The following is a 14,902-nucleotide window of genomic DNA, read 5'->3' as shown; positions in this document are numbered from 1 at the left end:
CTCCGGGACGCTCTGGGCGGCGGCCGGCGGGGGAGGCGGCAGCGCGGGCCGTCCGGCAGAGGCGGGGTGGCCCGGGCGCCGAGTCTGGGGTCTCCGCAGGTCCAGCCGCAGGTTCGGGTTCCGCGGCTTCCCGCGACCGTTAACCACGTGAGTGCCCAGTCCACCAATCCCCATCCAGCCTAAGGTTTGAAAAAAATGGAGGGCGCGACGTAGTCCGCTGGGGAGGGATCGGCTACGCGATTTTGGCGCGAACTCGCTGGCTCCGCCCCTCCCTCTCGGCGCCGGGCCTAGCCAGGGCGGGCGCGGCGCCTCGGGCCTATGAGCGAGCGGGATGCCTGGGAGCTGGGTCTGGCACCTCCCGGACTGGGCCGGGCAGGGGACCCTAGGCGGCCTTCTGGGAGGGGCGATGGTTGAGGGCTGAACTCGGCCGAGCCGAGCGCCAACCCGGATACTACATCCTCCGGGCCCTTCCGACTCCTCGGAGGTGGAGCTGGACTGGCGGCTGGAGAGCGCCTCAGAGTCCCTGCGGGTCGGGGCGAGCAGGAGGCCGCGGTGGCCCTTGGTTGCTCCCGGGGGAGACTGACCTTAACGTCCCGCATCCCTTTGGTTCTGGCCCCTGGGGCGCATGGGCGTGGCTAAGGGGAGTTAGGTTCCCCAGTCGAGGTCTGAGCCGGGAATGGTAACTCCAGCCTCTGGACCGAAGTGTGTGCAAATGGGTTAGGCTGACACCAAAGTCGGAGGAGATGGACACGACTGAGCGACTGAACTGACTGAAAGTCAGAAGAAGACTCGAGTTCTCAGGCGAGGTCCCTGGCTGCAGGGCTGTCTCTGAGCCTCTGTTTCCCTCCAGAGAGCCTGTTATGGGCCGGGGTGTCTGCAGAACGCCCCCAGACCGTGGTCTTTGCCATCCCCGTTCCCCCCCACCCCACCCCCCAACTCGTTCACCGTAAATAATGCAGCTCTACACTCGGCCCTAAGCACAAAACCAAGTGCCCACCACGCGGCCACGGTGTTTATATTTGTTTGCCAGCACGTGGGCAAGTGTTGGCAAAACAGATCGGCTCAGCTTGCTGCAAACTTCAAAGCAACTTGAGAAAAAATTTCCCTAGTACTCCTGTCAAATTGTGATTTATCCCTCTGTTATTGTCGAAAACAGAAGTTTCTGACAATTTTTTCAGTTCTAACACCCTAATGAATCTTCTTCCTTCTCGTGTTGTTTTTTTTCTCCTTTTTGGTTTTTATTCTTTAGGATACATTCAAAGAAGTAGGAATTACTGTGTCAAAGTATGTAAACTGCCCAATTGCTCTCCAGAAGAAAAAAAAAATTATGTTCTCACTGGCAGTGGATTACAGTACATTCTGAGAATTCTGGACATCAGATCAGATCAGATCAGTCGCTCAGTCGTGTCCAACTCTTTTCGACACCATGAATCGCAGCACGCCAGGCCTCCCTGTCCATCACCAACTCCCGGAGTTCACTCAGACTCACGTCCATCGAGTCAGTGATGCCATCCAGCCATCTCATCCTCTGTCGTCCCCTTCTCCTCCTGCCCCCAATCCCTCCCAGCATCAGAGTCCTTTCCAATGAGTCAAGTCTTCACATGAGGTGGCCAAAGTACTGGAGTTTCTGCTTTAGCATCATTCCTTCCAAAGAAATCCCAGGGCTGATCTCCTTCAGAATGGACTGGTTGGATCTCCTTGCAGTCCAAGGGACTCTCTGGGTACTTAATGTTTGTTGATCTAATTTTGTTGTTTTGATTCATATCACTGGACAGTTTTCATGGGCTTGTGGCACTTCATGAATATTAACACTTGACCATATATGCTGTTCTAACACTTTTCAAAAGTTAAAATTTAAGCTGGATTTTTAGTAATGGAAACACATCTTAGTATTTATCACATGGGAAATTCCCTGAGATTACATAACTGAAGATGCAGTGAAGAGTAAACAGTCATTTTCTCCAAATATTTGCTAACTGATATTTCTTTTTTGTGTGTGTTAATCCAAACTTAATTTTAAGCTCAGAAGACAGGAACTCTCCTATTTTGTATGTTTCAAGGAGTGCCATTCTCTGAAAAGCCAAGGAGTGGTTTTTAGCACCCTCCGCAATGGCAACCCACTCCAGTATTCTTGCCTGGAGAATTCCATGGACAAAGGAACCTGGTGGGCTACAGTCCATGGAGTTGCAAAGAGTTGGACATGCCTGAAGTGATTTGGCACTCCAACACCTCTTCTCTCCTAGTGAGAAATATAAATTCTTTGATATGGATAGTTGACATTTTCTAAATGTCATGTGAAGTATAAATAAATATAACTGTAAAACTTCTACTCTTTGTTGATCTGTAACATGAGTTGTATGTAAAGCAGTGTGCTTCCTAAACACCCCTGCCCCCTAATTTTTTGCCCCAAGCTTCTCCTATATAAAGAATTCTATATCTGCTGTTTCTATGAATGCAAACTCATGCTGCCTCCCACCCCCTTCACTCTTTCACAACATCTTGCTTCATTTCCTTGACAGGCTTTTATCTGTCTCAGAGTGTGTTGATTGTTAACTACTATTCCGTTCCAGAAAATGAGGTCCTTGAGTATAAGGACCTTTCCTTTTGTTTATTGCAGTATTCTGATATGGCTTCAGTTCAGTTCAGTCACTCAGTCGTGTCCAACTATTTGTGACCCCATGGACTGTAGCACGCCAGGCTTCCCTGTCCATCGCCAACTCCCAGAGCTTGCTCAAACTCACATCCGTCGAGTTGGTGATGCCATCTGATCATCTCATCCTCTGTCATCCCCGTCTCCTCCTGTCTTCAATCTTTCCCAGCATCAGGGTCTTTTCCAATGAGTCAGTTCTTCCCATCAGGTGGCCAAAGTGGAGCTTCAGCTTCAGCATCAGTCCTTCCAATGAATATTCATGACTGATTTCCTTTAGGATGGATGGTTGGATCTCCTTGCAGCCCAAGGGACTCAAGAGTCTCCTCCAATGACATAGTTCAAAAGCATCGATTCTTTGGCGCTCAGCTTTCTTTACGGTCCAACTCTCACATCCATACATGACTACTGGAAAAACAATAGCTTTGACTATGTGGACATTTGTCAGCAAAGTAAATGATACGGCTTAGGTGCTCAGTATCTTCTGAGTGATAATAGGACCCTTACTTACATATTTATTGATTGGTTTATATTCTCTCTCAATATTATTAGTTCAAATGATACAGAAGTCTCCCACTTAACCTTGCAACCCCCTGCCCAAGTCCCATTCCTGGAGGTGAAAACTCTTCTAATACTCTTTGTTCGTCAACTCTTAACCTTGCCACCTTTCTGCTTCCCTAAACTGGGATGTTCTTAAAATCAGCTGGGGCAAAAAGGGTGTGGATTCCCAATGGGAAGGGAAGATTTCTTGGTTCACACCCAGGTCCTCACACAGAATAGGAGAGGTAAATTCCCACCAGATGTATAGAATGACTGGGGGAAAGACGAAAAACAATTTTTTTAAAGTATTGTTAAAAGTGATACTCAGGGCAAGAATCCTTTGACTTTCTCCACTTCCATGTAAAATAGATGTTGCCTGCTCCAGACTTTTCACCACACCCTGCGCGGACTATGTAACACCCTTTGTTTACTTGTCTGGCTTCTCTCCCAACCAGGGCTGAGATCAAGTTTTATTTATCTTTAGAGCTGCAGAAAACAGCAGTGTGTCTTGGCTCCAAAGAAGGTGCTTAATAAATGTTTCTGAAATAATTAAAATGTAGTGTTCTTTAAAAAACAAAAGTGCCAAAATGAGTAAGAAATCCAGGCCCTGCCTCCTGCAGCTGAGAACATGGCACAACGTTATGGGTTTAACTGCAGCAATATCCTAACTGAAATTCTAAACGATTGTTCCGATTTTTTAAATTTCACGCTCTTCAGAGTACAGCACTCACTGTACTGAGAGAAGGGGTTACGCCCACCTGCCCCAGGGCATATCTAATTCAAATTTCCTGCTCTTTCCCTACCCTGTGTTGTTTTTAACCAATGTTACTAGGCAGCTTTTGTGGTATTGTTGTAATAACTGAGTAAAAATCATGCCTCTGGGAGAACAGACTTAACCTGTTTCTCTCCTTTACAATGATGATTTACCAAGTAAAGACTTTCATTCCACTGTTGGCCCATTCACTTGTCCTAGCAGCAAAATAAGTCTCCTGCCCTGAAAATTTATAATTGAGAGTCCTAAATCACCTTCTCAGATACTTTTTATACAGCACATAAATATATGTGCGTATTCTCGTAAACATAAGCCATGAACTTTTGAATGAAAGGTCCTTGAGAACTAGGAACTAATTTTTCACAGTGATGTAAGGCCTCTAAGAATGTTTCTTAAGACTAGCGTGCTTTTACCCACAGCTGAATCCTTTCTAGCTTATGCTTTTTATTCTGGAGAAATAACTTTTTCTAAAGATAAGCCTACTCTAATAGATATCTAATTTTTTTTTTTAAGTCATGTTGGTCAAATCTGTTTTTCACTTAAAAACCAAATAATGTGCTTGAAAAATTCAACTGTTTCACTTCATCCTCCTGGTGTCTTTACCGATCCTTTTCCGCTGGTTTTCTCAGCAAACCTCACCTCACTTCAGCCCAGCTCTAACTGTTACCAACTGCCATTTGGCTCCAGAATCCAGTTCTCAGGCTAGAATGTGGTAACCCCTACCACTGCTCCCATTTTACTTCTCAGGTGTAGTTTAGATTTCTGTACTTTGTCGCTTGCCTTAATACCCTCTGATGGATGACATTGTTTGACCATTTCAACTGCGTGTTCATCAGCTCACTCTGATACAGAATAATCAAATCCAGTTCCCCCTTAGTTGTTCAATAGACTAAATGGGAGACTAGCATTGTGCCTTACAAATAGTGTTCAATAAATCTTGTGTGTACTTTTAAGTATAGCAATTTTTTTTAGAGATTTTTTTTTTATGTGGACCATTTTTTATTCTCTTTATTGCTTTGTTACAATATTGCTTCTGTTTTTATGTTTTGACATTTTGGCCATGAGGTGTGGGGGATCTTAGCTCCCCAGCTGGGGACTGAATCTGTGCCCCCTGCCTTGGAAGGCAAGGTCTTAACTACTGGGCTGCCAGGAAAGTCCTTAATTACAGCAGTGTTATTTGAGAATAATCATACTTGTTAATGGCTTTAATCAGTAAATGCAGCCTGTGATTCCTGGTGTCCTCAAAACAAGTTTGCCTAATGTGAAACTTAGGAATTCCCTGGTGGCTCAGAGGGTAAAGAATCCGCGTGCAACGTGGGCGACCTGGGTTCGATCCCTGGGTTGGGAAGGTCCCCTGGCACAACCTGGGCATGGCAACCCACTCAAGTATTCTTACCCGGAGAATCCCCATGGACAAAGAAACCTGCCAGGCTACAGTCCATGGGGTCGGAAAGAGTCAGACATTTCTGAGTGACTAAACACGCAATGTGAATAACCAGTTAAGTCTGTGTATAGCCAGTGAGGATGATCAAATCAGAACAGAGATAATAGTGATAAGAACTTGAAAAGTATAGCTAGGAAAGAGTGACCAGTTGAAAGCTTGTATTTTAATGGAATGAACATACTTTATTTTCATGCCTAATTAATCTTTAAGGATTACCAACATACTCTTTCCATTTATCCTTCTAACATTTATGTAAGATCAACAGCAGATTCCATTACATAGAATTGTATCAATTAAATAGATTATGTACAAAAAGTCTGAGGATCTAAAATTCTCATTCAGTTTATCTTTGGGGATTTCAACACTGAAAGACCGTGCTACGGTACTTAAAAGTTGTATCTGGGGAATTCCCTGGTGGTCCAGTGGTTAAGACTCCAAGCTTCCACTACAGGAGGCACAGTCCTTGACCAGGGAACTAAAATCCCACATGCCTTGCAGCATGGCCAAAACAAAAAGGGAAAAAAACAATTGTGTGTGTACATACACAAAACCTCTGCTATAACCAGTCTTGTTAGTGAAAGAAGCCTTCAGGCCTACTCCCAGTTATCTAAGCCTTTACATAGCCCCTCTAATCTTCAAAGACTTGATAGTCCACTGCACTCAGTAAGGCATGTGGCAATAATACTAACTTTAAGACTTTTCCCAAGAGACAATACTGGCCACTGGACATATCATTCCTAGATAAAAGAGGAGTTCTCAACCAACATTTAAAATTATAGCTCTGTGAGGCAGCCAAAACATCATGCTTCCTATTTGCTATTTTAAAATTCCTTTTTAGAGGAATGGAACTAAGTAGTCCCATTTTCTCCAGTATTGTTAATACTTGCAAAGAGCTGCTTTTCTCTAAATTCTTAATGAGTTTCAGTAACTGAAAAGGTCACGTCACAGGAATCTATTTATAAACAGGAGGAGTCATGAGCGAGTGACCAACAGAACAGCAGTGCTAAATACACAGTCGGGTAATTGATTGATTGCCTCTCCTCCTGGGTTAGTGACACACACAGGAAATGATCTGGAGGACTACAGGACCGCCAGTCTCTGCGGCCGCACTGTGATTAGCTGAACCAGCTTTGTCCAGATTCCTGCAGCACAAAAGATGTGATGACACGTCTCCAGTGAAACAAGGGCCCTGTCTCAGTAGGAGAGGGAAAGGAGATGAGGCAGACACCCCTTGCTGGTCTTTTGTGTGGCAACAGGGGTGTGTTTGGGTATTGCTATGTTTTGATGATTCAGTGGTGAGTCAGTTTTAAAGTTCTGTAAAAATCCAGCTCAGACTGGATTGAGAGATGAGCTCATCCAGTAGCTAACTGGGTGGAGAGTACCCAGTAGTACTAGGTACGATCAGCTGATTGGTGGGCATAAATATGTACATGGAAAAAAAATACCCATGAGGGTGAATTAGTTCCTGAATGCAGAAATCAACTCTACCTGGCATCTTCTATTGGGTGTGTGCCATGTTCAAGCATGATCCATATCCTACCTACTGCCCCTTACCTTTATACGAGTCAGGGTATGAGTAATATCCTAAGGGCCACAAAAAAGCTGGGGTGCTTTGGAAGGAGCTGGGAAGGCTAGAGTGCTGGCTATATATGGCACGCACTAAGCCAGATGCTTTCCATATTTATCTAATCTTTATAGGAATGCTCCGAGAGAGGTATTTTAATTCATGTTTTTACAAATGAAGAAAATGAAAAAAATGAAAGAAAATGAAACCCAACTAGGTTAAATGCCTGTATCACATAGTCATACAGCTGGTATCACTGAGACTGTGTCACTACTGACTTCAAGACTCGCTCTTTCGCGTGTGAGGGTGATCTGGCTGTGACATCTATCACCCCATTAATCACCAGGGTTGACTCAGCTGATCTGGCTGGCTAGACCAGTGTCCCCTTCCTGCGTCACCCCTTCACGTGTGTCCCTCCTCAAGCTGCAAGCTCAAGCTCGTCGAAAAGGGTATTGGAATAGCTGCACTCCTTCGCTAGAACCTTCAAACAAGCTGGACTGGGTAAGGTGAGGGTGAGAACTCACTGGGAGGCTTGCTGAAGACAGGGTCACAGGACCCCACCATGGGCAGTGTGCTGATAGAGTTTGGGTAGCAGGACGCGGTGGAGGGTCATGGGTGTCAAAGACAGCCGTATTGGCACCTCTGCCTTTTTGTTATAAAACCCACATGTATTTTAAATTCTAAAATCAAGAGGAAAAATTGCGAAGATTAATACTATGGTGTGTTGCTAAGGGTTTGGAGAAACGCATTCCTGTCCACTATGGGGGTGGGTATAAATTGGTACCATTTTAAAAGATCATTTTGACTGTTTCTTCTGCAATTTAAATATTGATCATCTTTGACTCAGCAATGCTACTAAACCTTTCTGCTGCTACTGCTGCTGCTGCTAGGTCGCTTCAGTCGTGTCTGACTCTGTGCGACCCCATAGACGGCAGCCCACCAGGCTCCTCCGTCCATGGGTACAGGTCTGCAAAAATATGTAAAAGAATGTTTGTTGTTTAGTCGCTAAGTTGTGTCCAACTCTTTTGCGACTCCATGGACTGTAGCCCGCCAGGCTCCGAACCCGGGTCTCCAGCATTGCAGGTAGATTCTTTACCCTCTGAGTCACCAGGGAAGCCCCAGAGGGTTGGGGGGAGGTGCTATTTTAATAGGGTGATCTAGGAAGGCCTTTCGCGGAAGTGACATTTGAGCAGGAGTCTGAATTAAGTGAGGGAATAAGCCAAATGGAGATCTAGAGAATTGTGTTCTAGGTATGGCATATAATACCAAAAATTGGAAGCCACCTGAATGTCCATTAAATATTAAGTAACCACAGTTTGCCAAATGATGAGATAGAGCTATACATACAAAATGAAAAGATATCTAAGATATAATTTTTAAAAAGGTTACAAAACTATATAATGATTCTATTAAAAAAAATTAGCCTACAGTAAATATATTAACCATACGGAGAAATATACAAATTTATCAAAAAATCTCACTTCCAAAATGCCTGGGTACCAACTAAAGAGAGAGACAAGAGAGAAGCTGTAACATTACTCTAAAACAGGATGGGGCAAGTGGAATATGGCAGAGGTCCTGGAGAACCATACCCTGCTTTTTCTGACATCCTGTAGCTCTCCACTCTTTCTGGTCACTGATGCCCCAGCCCTCCTTCCATTTTTTCGTGTCCCTGCCTCCCTGTCTCCCTTCTCTGGCTTTGCTCTTGGGATAGGAGCGTGTGCTCCGGTTCTCTCAGCCTGGTTATTTCATTTGGACTGGTCTTCCGGCTGCTCTCAGACAAGCAGCTCTGTGTTCTGCCTGTCGTCCATGGTGAGTGCTGATAAGGAAGGGGCTTCCAGGATCGCTCTTGATTTATTACAGGCTCACTTCTAAGTGCAGAATAAAAGACTTTGTCCCTAGTAACCAGTTGCAGAATTTAACTGATCCAGAAACTCAGTTTGGGACATAGGATAGCTCACACATGCTCCTGCCACTTCTGACTAGATCACCCGTTTTGCAGACAAAGCAGGTTTGCCGTCAAAGATTTCTGAAGCAGCCAAGTCTTGTGTTTGATGCCTGTCCCCACTCCCACCCACCACGACTAAGCTGTGCTAACTTTCCAGGGCTCTGTGTGTCTGTCTGTATGTTTATCAACAAGTAGTTAGAAACAACAAGAGCACAGAAATATGGCAAGGATGAAATAAATACACAAACTATGTTCTATGCTTTTCCAGTCCTGTGGCCATTGCTGAGTTTTCCAAATTTGCTGGCATATTGAGTGCAACACTTTCACAGCATCATCTTTCAGGATTTGAAATAGCTCAACTGGGATCCCATCATCTCCACTAGCTTTGTTCGTAGTGATGCTTCCTAAGGCCCACTTGACTTCACATTCCAGGATGTCTGGCTCTAGGTGAGTGTGAGGGATCACACCATTGTGATTATCTGGATCGTGAAGATTTTTTTTGTACAGTTCTGTGTATTCTTGCTACCTCTTCTTAATATCTTCTGCTTCTGTTAGGTCCATACCATTTCTGTCCTTTATTGAGCCCATCTTTGCATGAAATATTCCTTGGTATTTCTAATTTTCTTGAAGAGCTCTGTAGTCTTTCCCATTCTATTGTTTTCCTCTATTTCTTTGCATTGATCGCTGAGGAAGGCTTTCTCTTTCTCTGAAAGAGATGGGAATACCAGACCACCTGACCTGCCTCTTGAGAAACCTGTATGCAGGTCAAGAAGCAACAGTTGGAACTGGACATGGAATAACAGACTGGTTCCAAATAGGAAAAGGAGTACGTCAAGGCTGTATATTTTCACCCTGCTTATTTAACTTCTATGCAGAGTACATCATGAGAAACGCTGGGCTGGAGGAAGCACAAGCTGGAATCAAGATTGCCGGGAGAAATATCAATAACCTCAGATATGCAGATGATACCACACTTATGGCAGCAAGTGAAGAAGAACTAAAGAGCCTCTTGATGAAAGTGAAAGAGGACAGTGAAAAAGTTGGCTTAAAGCTCAACATTCAGAATACATTTGAATCAGTTCTAATGAGGTGGATGAAACTGGAGCCTATTATACAGAGTGAAGTAAGCCAGAAAGAAAAACACCAATACAGTATACTAATGCATATATATGGAATTTAGAAAGATGGTAACAATAACCCTGTATACGAGACAGCAAAAGAGACACTGATGTATAGAACAGTCTTTTGGACTCTGTGGGAGAGGGAGAGGGTGGGATGATTTGGGAGAATGGCATTGAAACATGTATAATATCATATATGAAACAAGTCGCCAGTCCAGGTTCGATGCGGATACTGGATGCTTGGGGCTGGTGCACTGGCACGACCCAGAGGGATGGTATAGGGAGGGAGGAGGGAGGAGGGTTCAGGATGGGGAACACGTGTACACCTGTGGCGGATTCATGTTGATATATGGCAAAACCAATACAATATTGTAAAGTTAAAAAATAAAATAAAATTAAAAAAAAGAAGCTCAAACATTCAGAAAACTAAGATCATGGCATCTCGTCCCGTCACTTCATGCCAAATAGATGGGGAAACAGTGGAAACAGTGGCTGAGTTTATTTTTTTGGGCTCCAAAGTCGCTGAAGATGGTAACTGCAGCCGTGGAATTAAAAGACACTTACTCCTTGGAAGGAAAGTTATGACCAACCTAGACAGCATATTAAAAAGCAGATACATTACTTTGTCCACAAAGGTCCGTCTAGTCAAGGCTATGGTTTTTCCAGTGGTCATGTATGGATGTGAGAGTTGGATAAAGAAAGCTGAGTGCTGAAGAATTGATGCTTTTGAACTGTGGTGTTGGAGAAGACTCTTGAGAGTCCCTTGGACTGCAAGGAGATCCAACCAGTCCATCCTAAAGCAGATCAGTCCTGGGTGTTCATTGGAAGGACTGATGTTGAAGCTGAAACTTGAACACTTTGGCCACCTGATGTGAAGAACTGACTCATTTGAAAAGACCCTGATGCTGGGAAGGATTGAGGGCAGAAGGAGAAAGGGACAACAGAGGATGAGATGGTTGGATGGCCTCAGTGACTCAATGGACATGGGTTTGGGTGGACTCTGGGAGTTGGTGATGGACAGGGAGGCCTGGCGTGCTGCGGTTCATAGGGTCACCAAGAGTCGGACATGACTGAGCGACTGAACTGAACTGATGTTCTATGCTTCTATATTACTTCTAACAATTTTTCAGTTGATTGTTTTGGATTTCTAGGTAGACAATCATGTATTTGATCATTCTGTCCTTCTTGCTGTTTTTTTTTTTTTTTTCTAATTCCATTAACTAGCACTTCCAGGACAGTATTAAGTAACAGGCTGCTGCTGCTGCTGCTGCATCGCTTCAGTCGTGTCCGACTCTGTGCGACCCCAGAGAAGGCAGCCCACCAGGCTCCCCCGTCCCTGGGATTCTCCAGGCGAGAACACTGGAGTGGGTTGCGGTGTTCACTGGCTTGTTAGCTCAGTTAGAGTACGGTGCTAATTATTAGGAGAGGTAGAGAGTATCCCTGTCTTGCTCCTGACTTTAATGGGGCTATTAAGAATAATATTTCCAATTTGCCTTGATTCATGGATCTAACATTCCAGGTTCCTATGCAATATTGCTTTTTACAGCATCGGATCTTGCTTCCATTGCCAGTCACATCCACAGCTGGGTGTTGTTTTTGCTTTGGCTCCGTCTGTTCATTGTTTCTGGAGTAATTTCTCCACTGATCTCCAGTAGCATATTGGGCACCTACTGACCTGGGAGTTCATCTTTCAGTGTCCTATCTTTTTGCCTTTTCATACTGTTCATGGGGTTCTCAAGGCAAGCATACCAAAGTGCTTTGCCATTCCCTTCTCCAGTGGACCACATTGGTGACTGCAGCCATGGAATTAAAAGACACTTACTCTTTGGAAGGAAAGTTATAACCAAACTAGACAGCATATTAAAAACAGAGACATTACTTTGCCAACAAAGGTCCATCTAGTCAAGGCTATGGTTTTTCCAGTAGTCATGCATGGATGTGAGAGTTGGACTGTGAAGAAAGCTGAGCACCGAAGGATTGATGCTTTTGAACTGTGGTGTTGGAGAAAACTCTTGAGAGTCCCTTGGACTGCAAGGAGATCCAACCAGTCCATTCTAAAGGAGATCAGTCCTGAGTGTTCATTGGAAGGACTGATGTTGAAGCTGAAACTCCAATACTTTGGCCACCTGATGCGAAGAACTGACTCATTTGAAAAGACCCTGATGCTGGGAAAGATTGAAGGCAGGAGGAGAAGGGGATGACAAAGGATGAGATGGTTGGATGGCATCACTGATTCAATGGACATGAGTTTGAGTAAACTCTGGGAGTTGGTGATGGACAGGGAGGCCTGGTGTGCTGCAGTCTATGGGATCACAAAGAGTCAGACATGACTGAGTGACTGAACTGAACTGAATAATATTGGGTGATAAGATGTGTATATATGTACATGTGGACTTGATTTATATCTACCATATTAGAGAAGTATTCTTTCAACAGAATATTTGAGGAATGAATATTCCATTATACCCCCTTTTTAGCATTTCTCTTAATTAGTCTTTTTTTCTGTGTTTAATTATGTATGTGGTGAATTAAATTAATGGATTTCCTTCTATTATGCCACTCTATCCTTCCTGAAATAAACTATAGTCAAGCTGCTTTCAAAGTATACTGCAAAATTATGTTCATTTAGGCATTTTGCATCTATATTTATAAATGGAACTGAGCCATTGTTTTTCTGTCGTACAATCTCGATAAGATTTTGGCTTCACAAAATAGTGGAATGTTTGCTTCTTTCTCTGCTTTCGAACAGCTTTAATAGTATAAGAATGGTTGATTCTGTGAAAATTTGAAAGAAGTTGCTCATTAATGTGTCTGGGTTCAGCACTTTTTCTTTGAGGTATAGCTTTTGACAGCTTCTGTCCATGGTTATTTGTGTATTTAGATTTTCTACCATCTCTGAGTCCCTGTTTGTAATTTATATTTCCTTGAGTATTATCCATTTCTTTCAGATTTTAAATTGTAATAGGGCCAAGTTTTCACTTGTATTTCTCATTATTTCCTCTTACCCATGCTCATAAGCCCTTTCTCTTCCCTAATTTGTATATTTATGTTTTGTCGTGTTTTTTTTTGGCTGCGCCACAAGGCTTGTAGACTCTTAGCTCCCCAACCAGGAATTGAACCTGGGGCCTTGACAGTGAAAGCACAGAGTCCTAACCACTGGACCACCAGGGAATTCCCTATTTACTCTTTTTTCATCATGTTAGCTAGTGGTTTATCAGTTTTATTGTTTGCTTTCCTCCAACCTCGGAGAAGGCAATGGCACCCCACTCCAGTACTCTTGCCTGGAGAATCCCATGGATGGAGGAGCCTGGTGGGCTGCAATCCATGGGGTCGCTAAGAGACACGACTGAGCGACTTCACTTTCACTTTTCACTTTCCTGCATTGGAGAAGGAAATGGTGGACCACTCCAGTGTTCTTGCCTGGAGAATCCCAGGGGCGGGGGAGCCTGGTGGGCTGACGTCTATGGGGTCGTACAGAGTCGGACACGACTAAAGTGACTTAGCAGCAGCAGCAGCAACCTCAAAGAACTAGATTTTAGATTTATCAATCAATTGCTTTTCTGCTATTGAAATAATTCATTTTGCTTTTATCTTTATTAATTTCTTCCTTTTGCTTTAAATTTTGCTTTGCTGTGACTTTTTTCCTCTTCTAATTTCCTATGTCATCTGCTTTGTTAATGAAATTTTATTTTTTCTTATTTAGCAATAAAAGTGTGTAAGGTCATGAATCCACCTTGCAATGCAGGGAACAAGGGTTCAATCCTTGGTCCAAGAAGATCCCACATGACACGGAGCAAATAAGCTCGTGCACCACAACTACTGAGGCTGGGCTCTAGAGCCTATGCTCCGCAACAAGAGACGCCACTGCAGTGAGAAGCCCGTGCACCACAACAGAGAGGAGCCCCTGCTTGCCGCACCTAGAGAAAACTCTTACGCAGCGATGCAGACACAGTGCAGCCAAAAATAGCTAAAATAAAATAAACACATAAAATTATAAAAAAATAAAGAAAACATCACCAATACCCAGAAGCAGTTATATAATTTACAGGGCCCAAAGAGAAATGAAGATGCAATGTTCCAGTTTTATTAAGAACTTTAAGATGGTGACCGCAGAGCTTGAAGTCAACTGTGGGGTCTTTCAAAGCACAGGGCCCTATACACATGCCCCTGAAGCTGGCTCTTCAACTCCCCTCTTGGCTCTCTTCTCATCCTCAGCCCCACTCCCTAGCAGAGGTAGTCAGTGTCCTGACTTCAAATAAAGAGAATAGTTTGGTCTATACTCTTGCATCCAGCTTCTTTTGCTCAACTTTAGATTTATGAGGATCATTCATACTTTCACATCCAGTTGAAGACCATACATTCACACAGCTATATGCTTAAAAACTAGTTTATAATTTAGTTTTGGTTTGTTACTGATTGAAGGGTCGTTTAGGAAAGCTTGAAAAATTTTCCTAGGGATTGAGTGCTAAGTTCTAACTTCCTAGTTTCAGAGGTGGAGCTAGAAACAGGCTCTTCTTCTGAATGAGTAAATCTTAGTCACTGCACGTACAGTATGAGTAAGCTCCTCCTTTTCTTCTGATACCCAGTAAGGAAGAAAAAGGAAGAAAGATAGCCAAAGAAGGTAGTTAAAGGCAACAGGTTTTGTTTTGTTTTTAAAACACTTTTTAAAATATCTCCAGAGTAGTAGCATCTGCAAACCCTGGCAACAAGGTTAGAGCCTGTATGTTTATTTTATTTGTCTATGCAGAGTGTGGGATATTTTTAGTGGTGGTATGCAAGATCTTAGTTGCAGCATTTGAACTCTTACTTATGGCATGTGGGATCTAGTTCCCTAATCAGGGATTGAACCCAGGCCCCCTGCAAAGT

At 43.6% G+C, this 14,902-nt stretch overlaps 1 long non-coding RNA gene and 1 other non-coding gene across 2 annotated transcripts; one reads left to right on the top strand and one right to left on the bottom strand.

Annotated features, from left to right (window-relative positions):
* Positions 1-18: 18 nt before the first annotated feature.
* LOC112579670 lies at positions 19-14,313 on the top strand. The gene is made up of 3 exons (XR_003103973.2): positions 19-147; positions 7,314-7,468; positions 13,740-14,313. It is a non-coding gene; the product is annotated as an uncharacterized LOC112579670 (long non-coding RNA).
* Positions 13,135-13,207, bottom strand: TRNAE-UUC. The gene has a single exon. It is a non-coding gene; the product is annotated as a tRNA-Glu (tRNA).
* Positions 14,314-14,902: the final 589 nt, after the last annotated feature.

Source organism: Bubalus bubalis, chromosome 16, assembly GCF_019923935.1.
Source record: "Bubalus bubalis isolate 160015118507 breed Murrah chromosome 16, NDDB_SH_1, whole genome shotgun sequence".
Lineage (NCBI taxonomy): Eukaryota > Metazoa > Chordata > Mammalia > Artiodactyla > Bovidae > Bubalus > Bubalus bubalis.
Note: the sequence above shows the minus strand (reverse complement) of the source record. Positions and strands in the feature narration are given on the sequence as shown.